The sequence below is a fragment of the Ailuropoda melanoleuca genome, chromosome 9, assembly GCF_002007445.2.
Source record: "Ailuropoda melanoleuca isolate Jingjing chromosome 9, ASM200744v2, whole genome shotgun sequence".
NCBI lineage: Eukaryota > Metazoa > Chordata > Mammalia > Carnivora > Ursidae > Ailuropoda > Ailuropoda melanoleuca.
Window position 1 is genome coordinate 50195083 of NC_048226.1, and position 16120 is coordinate 50211202.

The window sequence follows — 16120 nt, forward strand, 5'->3', positions numbered from 1 at the left end:
AGTTGAAAATATTATAGTTTTAGTTGTAAGGTCTGCTTTAGTTATTTTATCCTCCTTCTATTCCTTCCCACAGATAAACAATTTGAAATCAAGGAGACAGGCTCTAGAAATGATTCCAGAATCACTTGTTTTTATTTGCAGCATTTGGTTTATGGGATTATTTGGTTATAGCAATATTTATGATGACTAATAGTGGTTTCTAGGCAGCATTGTAAACGGAATTTTATAAATATGTGTCTTGGCAGATGGAAGGTGATGTTGCATAAAGTGAGTCCGTAAAATATGTTTCACAGACTAGTGTAGGTGTTGGTTTTGCTGTTGGTTTTGAAATTTATTTGTAATTGTGAATTAAAAAAATATTCTATCTGAATTGGATGGACAGCAGTTTGATAACCTTCACACTACATTCATTGATGAAAAGAGATTTGCATCAATTTGTAATTAATTTGGTCAGACTTCCTACATATTGTCCAATATATATTAAATACTTTCAAAGTATGACATACCACTCATATGTCACTATATTTTAGTAATGCTGATAGGGTCAGGGTGATCACAAGAAGAAACTATGCTTTAAAAATGACAATTTATGCTAACACACATTGGAGAATATGAATATTGCTATAATAGTATATATCTTGATTACTAATAAAAAGTATCATGAATATTTTAACATTCTAGAATTTCTACCTCCTAATGTTTTTTTCCCCTTTCCCTTTAAAGTGTCTGTCTTGTGAATTTATACACCCATTTTATGTTCATGTGACCACTTTTCAAAATGTATTTTGGAAACATAGAGTCGGTTGCAGAGCCTCTGGTATATTACTTTTCAAAATTTGTGGTTGATTTTCAAAGATAATGAAAAAACAAATCAGAAACAGAATTCTTAAAAATATTTATTAATTAATTTTGGCAGGGTCACAAATTCAGATGGCTGCAGGGGCCATGTAGGTAATATAAGGTGAGACAGACAGCCTTCTAGGGTCTACAACGCCGGCCTGGAGGGCTTAGGCCTTGTCTAAAGGACACCAGAATGCAGTATCAGCATTGCCTGCTTTCCAGTCTTGCAAGCAAGCCTGAAAATTTGCATATTCACTGGACTTTTCCAAGTTTTAAATGTTGGTTCTGTTCTTTTGAACACTTTATTTTCAATCTCTGCTTTAGAGTAATGCCTCTTCATAGTGCTTATATTCTTTGTCAGCTCTTCTTAAAGTTTTCATAAATTCAACTCTTCTTTTTCTCTGTAGTTTATCAAGAGCTTTACGGCAAAGTGTGAGAACAAAGAGTAAATATATCACATGGTCTTTTATCAGTGAGGACTTCCCCCATATAAAATAGCAACCGCCCACGTTATCCTTGTATATTTTCTCCATATCATTTATCAATATTTTACAGATTGTATATTTACTCGTTTGATCGTTGTCTTTTCCTCTCCACTATGACATAAGCTCCATGAAGATATTTTTTGTTCATTGATGTATGTTTAGTTCCTAGAACAATTACTGGCAAATAGTAGGCCCTTAATAATTACCCATTGAATGATTGAAAATGTCACAGATAATGAACTGCATAGGCGAAGTAACTAAGAATTAGGGATAGTTTACCTTGGCCAGAAAAGACATAATCAGGAATACAACCAACAGTGTGTTGGCACTGACTCATACTGGCCTATGAGAGCTGATTTTATGGGTCTCTTCTCAGCTCAGCATTTACTGACATCCTATTGGTTACTTGAAGCCAGGCATGGTGAGAGTATTTCTGCTACAGAAACTAGCAAATGATACAGAGGTGTCATTTACCAGCATACCCCGGGACACAAGAGTCCTGAGATACTGGCTTAGCAAAAGAGTACTTTTAAACGTTTAGAGCTCTCCAACAAAGGAATGGCTTAACTCACAGGCAGTCTTTAGGTTTATTTTAGAGATTTACTTCTTCAGATTATACATTATAAAACTTACTCAAGCATGTAATTTATAGTGCCCTGCTGAAATATTTAAGTTCAGTCTTTTATTTTTATTGAATAAAATAAACACAGGTGTTTTATATTCTTCTTATATTTCCACTTATGATAAGGATACTAATCAAGTATTTGTGGATATGTTGTTATTTATGTTATTTTTGCTTGGCTTTACTCATAAAGTCTTGTTTCTTTGTGTGCCTGTTTATGGTCATATCATTGTGTGCTAGACATTATATTAGAAACCCCATTTGTAGGAATAATTGGAGGTCTAGCATGATGGACGTCCTTCTCCAGAGAGAACTTTTGTTTTCTTCTTATGTCAGCTAACTAGAGGCATTTCCAGTCTAGGACTGTCTTCACGTGGGTTCAGAGTTTGAGGTTTGTTGGGCCATCCAGATGATGAAAGCCAGGCTCCACGTCTATGCAAGGGCTGTGTTACTTATAGTGCCACTACCATGGGGGTACAACTTTTTGGTGTCTTAGTTTAAAGTAATGAGTGATTAATTAAAGCCCTCATTTTTGAACTCTTATTTTCTTTTTGTGGTAGAGANGATTTTTCCCTTTTTGTGGTAGAGAAGCTTCTTCTTGATTTGTGGCTGAAATGTTTTCTGTTGAGAGAGAGAAAGAGAAACAGATATTTAAATATCTTTTTTACCTGCATAATCTCCACTTATTTGAGTTTTCCCCCTCTTTATCTATTTTGCTATCTGCATCTCTTGCTAAAAGCAGAGAAGATTCTTTCTATCCCTTAGAAATGGGTGGTTGCTAGAAATCTGGCTGCCAATGCCAAGATGGAAGGGAACAGTTTGGAGATCTGCTCTTTAGCCTGCAGACTTCTCCCTAACGCCTATCTTATCTTCCCCATCATCCTCCCTTCTACTTCTCTTACCATTACAAAGTTCAGTCCCTTGGGTTATTTTCTCCAGAAAATAATTTTCAGACTCCTGTGAGGGGCCAGGGAAGTGGGTGGAAAGAACAGTAGCTTGTCTTTGTGTGGTAGGGTTGTGGGGCTGGAATCACACTAAGTTGCTAGACACTTGTTTCCAAAGCCCCGTTGTTAGCCACACTCCTTACTCCTGCCTTCCATAGAATCTGACCAGAGGCTTTCTGCTGAGAAGAATCCATTCTCTTCTGATTGATAACACTTCTGAAAAAAAAAAAAAATATATATATATATATCTATATATCTATCTTTCCTCACTCTGCTAACCTCTTGTTCTCATTGTCTTTGTGAAATTTTACAGTTTTTTATTCCTTTAAACTTTAGGATGTTTCTGGACATAAAAGAGATTAATGCATATTTCAAGCTATCAAGGCAGATAAAATTAGGATTTTAAATGCTTTCTAAGGGCTCCCATCTATTGTCATGTTTCCTGTAGCCACTTTAATGCTCATTTCAGATCTGTATTTCTAATCCAGATCCCAGTTCTTTACTACTACTACTATTACAAATAATAATAAAAACAAATATTTAAATAATACTTATTAAATTGCAACCATTGTTCTAAGTAAGTACTTGACAAACTCATTTAAGTTCCTATGACATAGTGTATCAGTTATCCATTGCCACAATAGCTGTATAACAAATCACTCTAAAACTTAAAAATGTAAAACAATACCTATTTATTATTTTTCTTAAGTCACTGTTTCTGCTGATCTGGGCTAAGCCCAAAAGACGTTGGCTTGGCTCACTCACGTGTTTACAGTCAGCTGCCTAGTTGGTTTGAGTTGTGGGTCTAGGATGGTCTCAGATAGAACAACTTGGTCCTTTTCTATGTGAGCTCTGATTTTTCAAAAGACTAGCCTGGGATTATTCTCATGGTCACAGCAAGATTCCAAGAGAGCAAGAGTGGAAGTCTTGAAACCTAAGCTCAGACTACACACTATCATTTCCTACATATTCTATTGGACAAAGCAAGTCAAAACACTAATCCAGGTTCAAGAGATGGGAAAATAGATTCTGCTTCCTTATAGAAAGAGCTGAAAAGTCAAATGCCAAGTGTCTGGATCCAATAGAGAACCGGAGCCATTTCTGCAACTTTTTCCACTGATGGGTATTATCATCTTCATTTTAGAAAAAACTGAGATGTGGAGAGCTAAGTAAGTGGCTGGAGGTCATGGAGTAATTTGGTGATGGCTCTAGTATTTGAACTCAGGCTGTCTGGCTTCAGTCTGTGCTCCTAACTCCTGCAATCTACTCTCTCTCAAGTGGGATATTAAATCAGTTGGTGGAATGATAGAGGAGGAAAGGCAAATGATATCAAAGGGGCTTTGAAATAACTCTATAGAGAGAAAGAATGAACAAGCCACATAGAAGAAAAATGAGGGTTACTGTAAGAAGATAACACTAAGAACGCTTCTTTCTTTGTAAAATAAAAAAAAAATAAAAAAAAAGGTTTGCATGTACTCTGTGGGCTTTGGAAAGAGAGAAGGCATGCTGTTGAAGGCACATGGCTTACCTGGGGCTGCAGCTTGTTAGAACCCATCTCATTACAGTAACTGGAAGAGGGGCACAGTATCCCAAAAAAAGTCACACGGAAGAACAAGCTCCTGGTGGCATGAACAGTCGGGGAAAGGGTTTTGCAACTTCTTGTTCCAGCTGCAATATTAACTTTAAATCTTGTAGTTTGGTTGATTAAGTTAGCGTATAAGGCTCAGTTTTTGCATGAAATTGATATGGAAATGTGATCCCCCTTCCTGAGTTAACATACTAGATGTACCCAAATGTGTTATGTTGTAGATTTCTTAATTTTTAACTTATATTTGTATTACTCTCTACAATAGTGTCTTCCTTGACCTCCCGGTCCCCAGTTTTTCCACCTTCATTTCTTTTGTAGCAGCCAAAGCAATTTTTCAAAATGCGCATTTGATCATAGCACTATTCTGCTTAAAAATGATCTGTAATGCCCATAATCTTCAGATTGAAGCCTAAATTCTTTAAGGACATTTATCAGCTGGCCGCCATCCCAACCTATGTCTCTTACCTTCCTTTCTCTCCCAGCTAAATACCTTGCAGAATTGCAAATGTGTCATACAGCTTCATGTGTCTTTCCCTTTGCTTGCATTGCTCTTTGACAAGAAATATCTTGATGAACACGTGTTTCCTTCTTTCTTTCTTTCTTTCTTTCTTTCTTTCTTTCTTTCTTTCTTTCTCTCTCCCCCTCCCTCCCTTCTTTTCTTTATTTTTCTTAATCTTTGCCAATTTGAAAGGTTGGCAGAAAGTAATGCTCGAATTGGAAAGGCACGTGATGAGTATCAGCCAGGAAAATTGTGAACAAAAGTGATATGTGTTACTTCTGGGCTAAGGCACAGAAAAGATTATATGTGATTCTCTTACCTCTTCTCATACTTGATTGGCTAAGAAGGGTGCAGGTTTCAGATGAAAGAACTATAAAGGTAGTGGGACCTTCCTCAGTCTAGGTCTCCAAGTAGCTATGTGAAACAGAACCCCCCTCCAATCTGTGATAAACTTGCTGCATGAATGAGAAGCCAATTTTCTTTTGCTAAATTATGGAGATTTGGGGATTAATATGGTGCCACATCATAACCTAGGCTATCATAAAAATATTATTTCACCATTGTTTTTAACTTTCATTCTTTTTTTTAAAAAAGATTTTATTTATTTATTTGACAGAGAGAGAGACAGCCAGTGAGAGAGGGAACACAAGCAGGGAGAGTGGGAGAGGAAGAAGCAGGCTCCCAGCAGAGCAGGGAGCCTGATGTGGGACTCGATCCCAGGACCCTAGGATCACGCCCTGAGCCGAAGGTAGCTGCTTAACGACTGAGCCACCCAGGTGCCCCTTAACTTTCATTCTCACCATTACTAATGAGTTTGAACTTACATATATTTATTGAACATTTATATGTTATGCATGATCTTTAGTACTTGTTTGGTAAAATTCCTGTTCATGTCCTTCGCCTGTTTTTCTACCAGGCTATTCATATTGATTTATAAAAATCTTTATATATTAGGTTACATTAACACTTTTAAGTCGCTTATGCTAACATAATTCTTCCAGTTTATTCTTTGCTTTTTGATTTTATGATGTATTTTCATGTTCAATAGTTATTAACTAATTATTGACACAACATTGTATTAGTGTTAAGTGTATCATATAATGATTTGATATATGTAAATATTGCTAAATGATTACCACAATAAGTTAGCTGATATCCATCACCACACATAGTTACAGAATTTTTTTTCTTATGTTGAGAACTTTTAAGGTCTACTACTCTTTTGGTAACTTTCAAATATGCAATACAACATTGTTAACTATGGTCACCATGCTGTACATTATATCCCCAGGATTTATTTATTTTATAACTGGAAGTTTGTACCTTTTCACCACTTCGATCTATTTCTCTAGTTAATTCTCTTAATTATTTCCTATTTCTCTAAATATGAAATTTCTGTAATCAACCCTGTGATTTATGGTGGTGCTGTTAGGTAGGGATATAGCTTTGTAGTGAATACATTTATCTTAAAACTTAGCTCTTTCAAAATTAAAAAGACAACTTTGGTGGTGCGCTTTCGAGTTATTCCTTAAACAACATCCTCATAACATTAAATATCCATTCAAGGCATCTAGGACACCTTGGCCATTTAGCACTTCGATGAAGGTGTCTGTCTGTGCACTCCAGGGGTGGACAAGCAGGAAGCAGAGACATTTCCAGTCGCAAGGGGAAATGGCCTGATTCTGTGACGCACACAGTCTGGAACTGGAACGGGAAACAGCTCTCTTCCTCAGTAGCTCTTTGGTTAGCACTTGATTTCTTCACTTAGTCCTATTCAGTCTTTTACATGGTAGTAAAATATAGATTGAGGACTGAGAAGCATTTTGCTAAGCTAAATGGGAAACACCCTTGCTTTGCTTCTTTTTCTTTCTTTTCTTCTTTCTTTTCTTCTTCTTTCTTTCTTTCTTTCTTTCTTTCTTTCTTTCTTTCTTTTTTTGCAGTTGTGTAAGTGAAACTGAGTAATTTACAATCATGGAAGCTTTCACTGTGCTTGGAGATAAACATGGTATAGATAGTATAGAGAGTAAAAAATTATCTCACTACTTTTTTCAGGTACATATCATGTGTTCTAAGGTTTATACTAGGTTGTGATAATACTCAGTTCTCTAACCAAGTACCTGTAGATGCTCCCTTAACCCAAAGGTCTGACGAGCCCCACAAGATCTATAAGAACCTAGAGAATGGAGATTCTACCATCAGAAATGTGTCGGAGTGCTGGCGTGGTATAAAAGCAGAGAGAGAGAGAGAGAGACAGAGACACAGAGGGGGAGAGCTGGAGATTGAGAGGGAGACAGAGAGAGCGCAGTGAGAGAGCCTAACTGGAGATAGCCTGGCCAGAGGTAGGTTTACTTACTAGGTCTTCAGCCTTTTGCTTTAGCCGCGGGTCTTTGTCTCTCATGAGATGGACCACATCCCCTTCGTGTCTTAGCCTGACTCAGCTTGCAAAGAGTTTTAGGGGACTCGGGGCTACAGTGGTCCTCGGGGGGAAAAAAGGAAGAGGAGCCTTAGTATCACCGACACAGGGAGCTGGTAATAGCAGCCTCATTACCAATTTCTGCATTTGCAGAAACATCAGGTGCTACAGTGTGAGCTTTAAATACTGCTTCCGTTATGGTTTCCCAGGAAGTTGCAGATGGAAATCTACACAGAATTGGTCTGTTGGTTTGATACTAGAGAGAATTAAAAAATATTGGCAATTGTTTTATCAGTTATTGTTTTTTGAAATCCATTGTGTTTTAACATCTGGAAGAGATGGGGGAAAAACCCCACACACGCATCAGTGATGTTTTGTGCTTTGAAGACAGGTGTTCCAAAAACTGACAGGGTCACATTTCTAAACTTCCCTAAATACAGACCAGTTCTTTAAATAGTTGGGTCTCATTTCTCCAATTTGATATCTTCGAAAGCAAGTTTATATACTCTACAAATCAGAAAGCATTATCATCCTTCATTGCAAATTGATACTTTATTGTTATAAAAATGTAGTTGCAACATGTCCACCTACACTCAGCGAGTGGTCTAAATCCTTCCAGTGCTGTGTGGGAAATGACCTTGGTGCACCTTATACTTACAGCCTCAAGTGCACCACCAGGCAAGTTATCTATACAAGAGGTCACAGAACAGACAGGTTTACAAACTAAATTATATCTTAAACTACAGGTTTTATTAAATAAATTTAAAATATACTATGGCAAGCAAAAGGAAAGAGTGGGGTCAGTTAACCATCAAAGAACATGAGGCAAGCAGGGTGGAAAACTGACACTCCTGAATAACGGGATATCACAAGCCAAGGCTGGGTTTCAACAAAGATTCAGCTATTTGGAAATATCGTGTTGATTATCTCAGCTTTATATTAGATATTTGTTTTTCTAGAAAACTAAGAATACAAAGATCTACAGAATAAAAACTTTGAAAACAATGAGGAAGGTGCTAAGCAAATGTAAGATGTTATTGTTTTTGACATTATCAGCAAGGTTGCTTTAGAAGCACAACATTCTTGTTGTAAATCCCATTGTGGTAATGAATTACTCAATTTAGAGTCATTCATTCACTCACTCATGTAATTATTTATTGATTTATTATGTACCAGCATACTTTTAGACAGTGGGAATGAAACAGTGAACAAAACAGCAAATATTCCTGGTCTTACAGAACTTCCATTCCAGTAAGGAGACAGAGAGACAATAAAACAAAATAAGTAATTAAGTTGCATGGTATATAAGAAGATGATAAGTACAATCAAGAAAAAACAAAGCAAAATAAGGGCATATGAATAAGGGGGTTAGGGATTGCAATGAGGGTAGGCCTCATTGGTAAGGTTGATGTCTGAGCAGAGTGAGCCCTATAGATATTTGGGGTAGAAATGTGAGAACATTTTTGTGTTAAGAAGAGATGAGATTCTAGAATTAATCTGAAAATAGAGCCTTCACCATTTGTTAACAGGTTGGATGTGGGCTGTGAGAACAACCAATGCAAAGGCCCTGAGACAAAAGAGTTCCTCATTTCTTCTAGGAGAGGGGGAGCAAGATATCAGGAGATCAGAGAGATCATGGTGGGGCCACATGTATAGGACTTTGTATGCAATTTTAAGAATTTGGCTTTTGCTTAAAGTGGGAATTATCCATTCTATATACAGGGTTTTATATGCATATAAATTTTACATGCAGGTTTTAAGCAGAGAGTGATTGGCTATGGCTGACATTCTGAAATGGTCACCCGGTCTGCCTTGTTGAAAACAGGCTAAAGTGGGTTAGGGGTGAAAGCAGGAAAACCAGTTCAAAGGCTGTTGTAATAATCCAGGTGAGAGAAGCTAGTGACAGAGTTCAGGGTGATAATAGTAAGGGTGTTAGGAGAGGTTGGATCTTATACATAATTTGAAGAATGAGTCATTAGAATTTGTTATCAGAATGGATGTAGGGTCTGAAGAAAGAGGAATCAAGGAGAGCCCAGGGTTTTTTGTTTTGTTTTAAATATTTTATTTATATATTTGAGAGAGAGAGCATGAGAGAGAGAGAACACAAGCCAAGGGGAGGGGTAGAGGGGGAGGGAGAAGCAGACTTCCCACTGAGCAGGGAGCCCGATAGGGGACTTGATTCTAGGACCCTGGGATCATGACCTGAGCTGAAGGCAGACCCTTATCTGACAGAGCCACCCAGACACCGGAGTCCAGGGTTTTTTTTTAATCTGAGTACCTGAATGAATGACAATAACTTTACCAGAGATGGGAAAAGGGTGCAGCATTTGGGAGAGAAGAAAGCTCTGTTTTGGATATATTAATCTAAATTGTAAGGGTCACATTAAAACCTTAGATACGTGAATATGTAGTTCAAGGGAGAACAGTGAGCTGCAGATATAAATCTAAGTGTTCTCCATGACAAGGTGATATTGAAAGCCATGAATCAGGATAACATCACCAACGCAGTGAAGATACTTAGAAGTGGGGCTAAAGGACTGAGTGTGAGATGCTTTGGCATTAAAAGGTCTGGGAAGAGAGGAAGGGCTGAAAAGGAAGCAGTAGGAATAACCAGTGACGGGGTAGAAATTCTGGAGCATTGTCTTGAAAGCCATGTAAAGAACCGTTTTAAATGTTACTTTGATCAAATACGGTGAACATTGAGAATGGATCAGAACTGGATTTAGTCATCTGGAGGTCATTGGAGATGTTGGTCTGGTGTGGTTCAGTGAGTGGCAAAAGCAGGAGAAGAGAAGGAGCAGGGGAATAGCATGGACAAGGCACAGAGCTACAGGGTGAAACTAAAGGGAGAGATGGGTCAAGAGAGTTGAATGTTTGCATGGAAACAATATGGAAAGAAATAACGTACTTGAACACTAATGGAAACAATCCAGTATAGAGCAGGAAATTGATGATGTGGGGGCAGCGGGAGGGAAGGGAAGAGAGATTTGAGAAGCTGTGTCCTTGAATAGGCTCTGTTGAATGGGACCTAGTGCCTAGTGCCTAGTGCCTAGTGCCTAGCTAAGGGGTTGCCTGAGATAAGGATGCAAGTAGTTCACCTGTAATTACAGGAAAAGAGAGTATATGAGGATCTCTACTACAGGCAGATGTGATGCGGGAGGCCCTGAGGGTGTCTTCTGATTGCTTCAGTTTTTGTTTTAGCAAATTGGGAAGCACAAACACCAGTTGAGAACAATGGCAGGAGAAGTGTTGGAGGCATGAGGGGACATTTACGGGAAGAATCATGTAAGAGTGGGTTAGATAGTCACAGCATACCAGCATAAGGGGGTGGGGTGGGAGTGGGGACGGGGTGGGGGTGTATGTGTCCCGACTGTGGTTGCTCCCGGCAGTTTGGTGCTCTAAGGTTAGTCAAAATTGCTGGAGTTCTACCCTTAGCCTCTCTCCTCTTCTGCCTCTGCTTCTTGACCGCTAAACCTGTGATTACTCTCCCTTTCCTTGTCTAAACTGCACTGCTGCTTAGACTTCTGTGATTTACCTACTGTCCTGGGTGCTAATTGTTTGCACTTTGTATTTATTCCACTCTTATATTAACAATTAAAGTTGACTGTGGTGGATATGTTTGGCTAAGCTAGGATTTATGACTAGATTTATTTTTTTTTTCAGTCTGTATTTTATTACGTACCTCTAAGTGATGAGAATACCTTAATATAATGACGACACCATAATCACGCTTAAAATAATATAATCACCTAACATTTTAATGTTCACTTTCAGTCAGCTGTCTCCTAATAATTATTTTTTCCCATTTGATTTGTTCAAATTAGGAGCTAAACGTGGTTCTTACATTGTATTTGACTGAAACATCTCTTAAAAATTAAGCATGTTATATTGCTTTATCTCCTTAAATTCATTTGCTAAGAATATGGAATCATTTGTCCTTTAGAGTATGACTAGATTTAAAAGAAGGAACTGTTTTTGAATCAAGTTTGTGGAATGGGATCATGGGAACATTATTATAAATTAGTATAACCACTTTATTAATAAAACAATATCTAAATCTGGCCACAAAACCTTTACTTATGTTTAAAGAGTTTCTTAAGAGGGCAAGGAGGACATGTATTTTTGCGAATTGATATGTCCCTTGTATCTGTTCTCTTCTTAGACGGATAAGAAGGAGAGCAGGGAGCAAAGGAGCCCCTGGAAAGGGGAACATTTTCCCATTTTTAGTTTTATCACCTTAGCAGGAAGAAAACATAATTGTGGCTGTGGTAGAACAGTCAGTATCAGGTGAGAAAAGATACACACAAGAATTTTCAGCTAGGCTGGCCTGAATCCCTACATCTCCACTGACAAATTTTTACTCCAGGCTCAAAGTATTAGCAACAGAGTTGAATGGAGCATTGAAAAAAAAGTGTTTTATTAACATTCTAAAATCTAAGTCAGCTTAAACAGAGACCGTGAAAAGCTAACACGTGTTGTTCTTGGTATAATGGAGAGTGAAGTAGATAAGAGGAATTAGGTAAAAGTAAATGTAATGTGGACTCGAAATCAGAAGTCCTGGGTTTTGGGGCGCCTGGGTGGCACAGCGGTTAAGCGTCTGCCTTTGACTCAGGGCATGATCCTAGTGTTGTGGGATTGAGCCCCACATCAGGCTCCTCTGCTATGAGCCTGCTTCTTCCTCTCCCACTCCCCCTGCTTGTGTTCCCTCTCTCGCTGGCTGTCCCTAACTCTGTCGAATAAATAAATAAAATCTTTAAAAAAAAAAAAAAGAAGTCCTGGGTTTTAATTTTGACGTTGTCATTGACTAGAAACCTTAAACAAACCCTTTAAAGTGGGAGGCCCTAAATTTCCCATATGAAAACAAAGGTTTGAGGTAGACATCTACTGAAGACTCTTCTAGTACCAAAATATTAATAATAATAATAAAAATAAAAAATAGAAATAAAAATAAAATAAAAATAACTAAAAGAATGCTTCTATGAAGTGAGCATTAAATTCTATTAAAATATGATGGTAAATTTTATTGACATTTTATTTAACAATTTTTAAATAAATAGGTCTTTAGATTTTGGTAATAAGATTGACAGTTTTTCTTTTTAAAGCAGTATAGAAAACTAAAAAAGAAGTTGAAAATAACCCCATGTAATCCCATCTTTCACTATTTACATTTTGATGTCTCTAAGACTATTGCCTAACAATTGCTATTGTGAATGGGATATATTTATTTTAACTAGTTATTTACTGAAAACTAAAATATTAATTTTGAAACTGGATGCCTTTGTGGAATTGTCTTATTTTCAGTTATTTTTAGTCAATGTTCTTGTTTGCTTCATATACAAGACTCCTTTATGTGCCAATAAAAAATGTTTAACAAAATTTGAGTCCCTATTATGTAAGGCCTCCTTTCAATTATTAATACTTCATATTCTTTGAAAATATTTTTAAACAAATCCTTAGTTATTTTAGAACAATATGTCTAGAACAATATGTTATTTCTAGAACAATATTAATAGTAGTGTTGAGAGTAAACATTTCTGGCTGTTATTGAGTTTTGTTTTGTTTTTTTTTGTAGTCATGTTGTCATTTATTAAGATAAACATAGATTAGGTATTTGATGACTTTTTTGGCATCTAGGATGATTAGAGTATTTTCCCCTTCATCTCTTATTTATTTATATATTTATTTTTTTTTTAAAGATTTTATTTATTTATTTGACAGAGATAGAGACAGCCAGCGAGAGAGGGAACACAAGCAGGGGGAGTGGGAGAGGAAGAAGCAGGCTCACAGCGGAGGAGCCTGATGTTGGGGCTCGATCCCATAACGCTGGGATCACGCCCTGAGCCAAAGGCAGACGCCTAACCGCTGTGCCACCCAGGCGCCCCTATATATTTATTTAAATGTGCTTGTGCAAGCGGGACCAGGGAGGGGCAGGCAGTGGGGGGTGGGGAAACAGGTAGAGGGAGACGGAGAGAGAGAATCTTAAGCAGTCTCTATAACCAGCATGGAGCCCTGATCTCAGGACCCTGAGATCATGACCTGAGCTGAAATCAAGAGTCGGAGGCTTAACCAACTGAGCTACCCAGGTACCTCTCCCTTCATTTGTTTTTGAAAGAAAGGGTATTAACCAGCTTTCTAACATTAAACTATTCTTACATTCTGGAAATGAGCATCACTTGGTTATATAATAGAATTTTAATACAGCAATGGATTATAAATGTCAACATTTTATTAGCAATTTTAGCTGTTAAGTTTATATCAAGATGAGTCTGTGATTTTATTTTTCTATATGATATTTTGGTCAGGTTTTGTTTCAGGGTTATATTAACTTTATGTAAAGTGAAGCTTTCCTTCTTCGTCCATGCTCATGGAAATAGTCCTCCTTGAAATCTGGACGAATTATCCTGTAACACATATTTTGTTGTTGTATAATAGCTTTGTCAGTGCTTTCTTTCATCATTGATTTGTTTTGAAGGAATGTGGTTCATTAATGCTTTTCCAGGAAAAAAATGTCTTTCAAACAGATTTTCAAACTTATAGTCATAGAGTTGACCACATAAATTTAGTAACTTCCTTGGGAACTCAAAAAGAAGGGAAATTACCTGTAGATAATAGTTTATATTATTTTATATATTTATAATTATTTTGACATTATAGTTCCTCTTTAACTTTTTTCTCTTTCCTGCAGGAAATCTTTTTGTGAAGAATATGCTTAATCTACATTTTGCATGCTGTGCTTTCTGCCATATTTTAAACTCTTTTATTGTAGAATAAAGCACAAGTAAAGAAAACAAACAAAAAAAGAATTAGAGATTAATAAATTATTATAAAGTGAATAATTTTTAAAAACACTTTTTAGTAACCACGTGTTACTAACATGTAAAAAGCTATAGATAATTAATGTATATAACTCAGTGAGTTTGTGAATAAGTGTATGCCCATGAGACCATCATCAGCAAGGCTGCAAACATATCCACTGCCTCTCAAAGTTCCCTTCTTACCCCTTTATTATTATTATTATTCACTTATTTATTCTGTGATAAGAACACTTAACATAAGATCTATCCTCTTAACAAGTTTTAAGTATACAATACAGTATTGTCAACCGTAGGCACTGTGCTATACAGATCTCAAGAACTTATTTATCGTACATAACTGAGATAAAGTGAATAATCTTATTACCATCACTTAGGTCAAGAATAGAACTTTAGCAGTCATCCCAAAAACCCCTCCATTTTTCCATCTGTTTTTGCAGTTTTTGTTGAATTTTACTTTTTTATTTATTATTTATTTTTTGCTGTGATATAATCAACATATAATATTGCATTAGTTTTATAGGTATAACCTATTGATTTGATATATGTATATATTGCAAAATGATCACCCTAATAAGTTTAGTTAACATCCATCACCACACATGCTTACAAATTTTTTTCTCTTGTGATGAGAACTTTAAAGATCTACTCTTTTAGCAACTTTCAAATATACAATGGAGTATTGTTAACTATAGTCACCTTGCTGTACTTTACATGCCCAGGACTTATTTATCTTATTTTCTTGTCTTAATCATGGCTCTTCTCCCTCCAAAAGTACCCACTTTCCTGACTTTCATAATAATCACTTCTTTGCTTTTCCTTGTGATTTTATCACTCAATAGTGCATTCCCACTTTTAAAAACTTTATATTACTTTTAAGTGTGTTCTAATGTATATATTCTCTCTCCTTTCTTTCTTTCCGTTCTAATAAATATCTTGGAGAACGTGGGGAATTGGACTGATGGAGTTTTTCACAGTTTAGCATATTTCTTTGTCTTCTGCGTTTCTTGTAAATTGGCAACTGGATCCAGATGCTTGATTTGACTCCGGTTGGAGTCCCTTGCCAAGACTGTAACTGTGATGCATTCTTTCATTAGAAAGTACATAATGTCAACTTTTCACTTTTTTTTTTTAATGTTAGCATCTGATGTGGGAAACATAGGCAGAAGAAAAATTAATAAACTTCCTTACTACCTACAGCGCATTGACAAGTTCTGGAAACAGGCAGAGTGACATTCCTCTAGGGACTCAACTGCCTCAATGTTAATACTTTGCTAAGGGCAAAAGGCAATCCTAGCGTCACCTCCCCCACCCCCAATCCTGTAAGTCTACTTTAACATATAAAAATTCCTTTGGAAACTTCCTTCACCTCTAAACTCCCAAGATACATGTTGCTAGTCATCCCCCAAGCATATGGCCCACCGATACACATCTGAAGGGTCTCATGACTAAGGTTTTATTAGACAGTAATAAACGACCTTTCTCAACAATACCTAGCCCCCTAAAGGTCCTGGACACCTTACTTCCAAATTTCCTTGGAGACTTAATGCTATCCCTAACCCCCTCCCAACTTGAAAGTATATAATGGGCCACTCCTCATGACCTGGTGCAGCTCTTTTTGCCCAAAGGTCCTGTCCCTATGCTTTAATAAACTCACCTCTTTTGCACCAAAGACATCTCAAGAATTCTTTCTTGGTTGTCGGCTTTGAACCCTAACGTCTTTCCTGCATCAGCATCCGAGTTTCAATGCCTAACATTCTAAAATGTTAATATTTAAATTCTCTCATTTAGTTTTCATTCAGTAACTGGAACAATTTTACAAGATGTTTTTCCTAAGCTACTTGGTTGCTCAATGGTGTAAATAACAGGAAAGTAAGAATAAATGCTTGATTCATTTCTTTTATTTAACCAATTAAA

General features: G+C 36.8%; 1 protein-coding gene across 3 annotated transcripts in view; it reads left to right on the forward strand.

The window, feature by feature from the left end:
• LOC117803761 overlaps window positions 1-16120 on the forward strand; it is a 117109-nt gene that overhangs the window by 17082 nt on the left and 83907 nt on the right. Inside the window, exon 2 of one of the 3 annotated variants that reach the window (XR_004627830.1) lies at window positions 5595-5643. The exons of the other annotated variants lie outside the window; for them this stretch is intronic. The gene's annotated coding sequence lies outside the window, so the exon portion shown is untranslated. Of the gene's footprint in view, window positions 1-5594; window positions 5644-16120 lie in introns of those variants that run through there. 3 annotated transcript variants of the gene reach the window in all.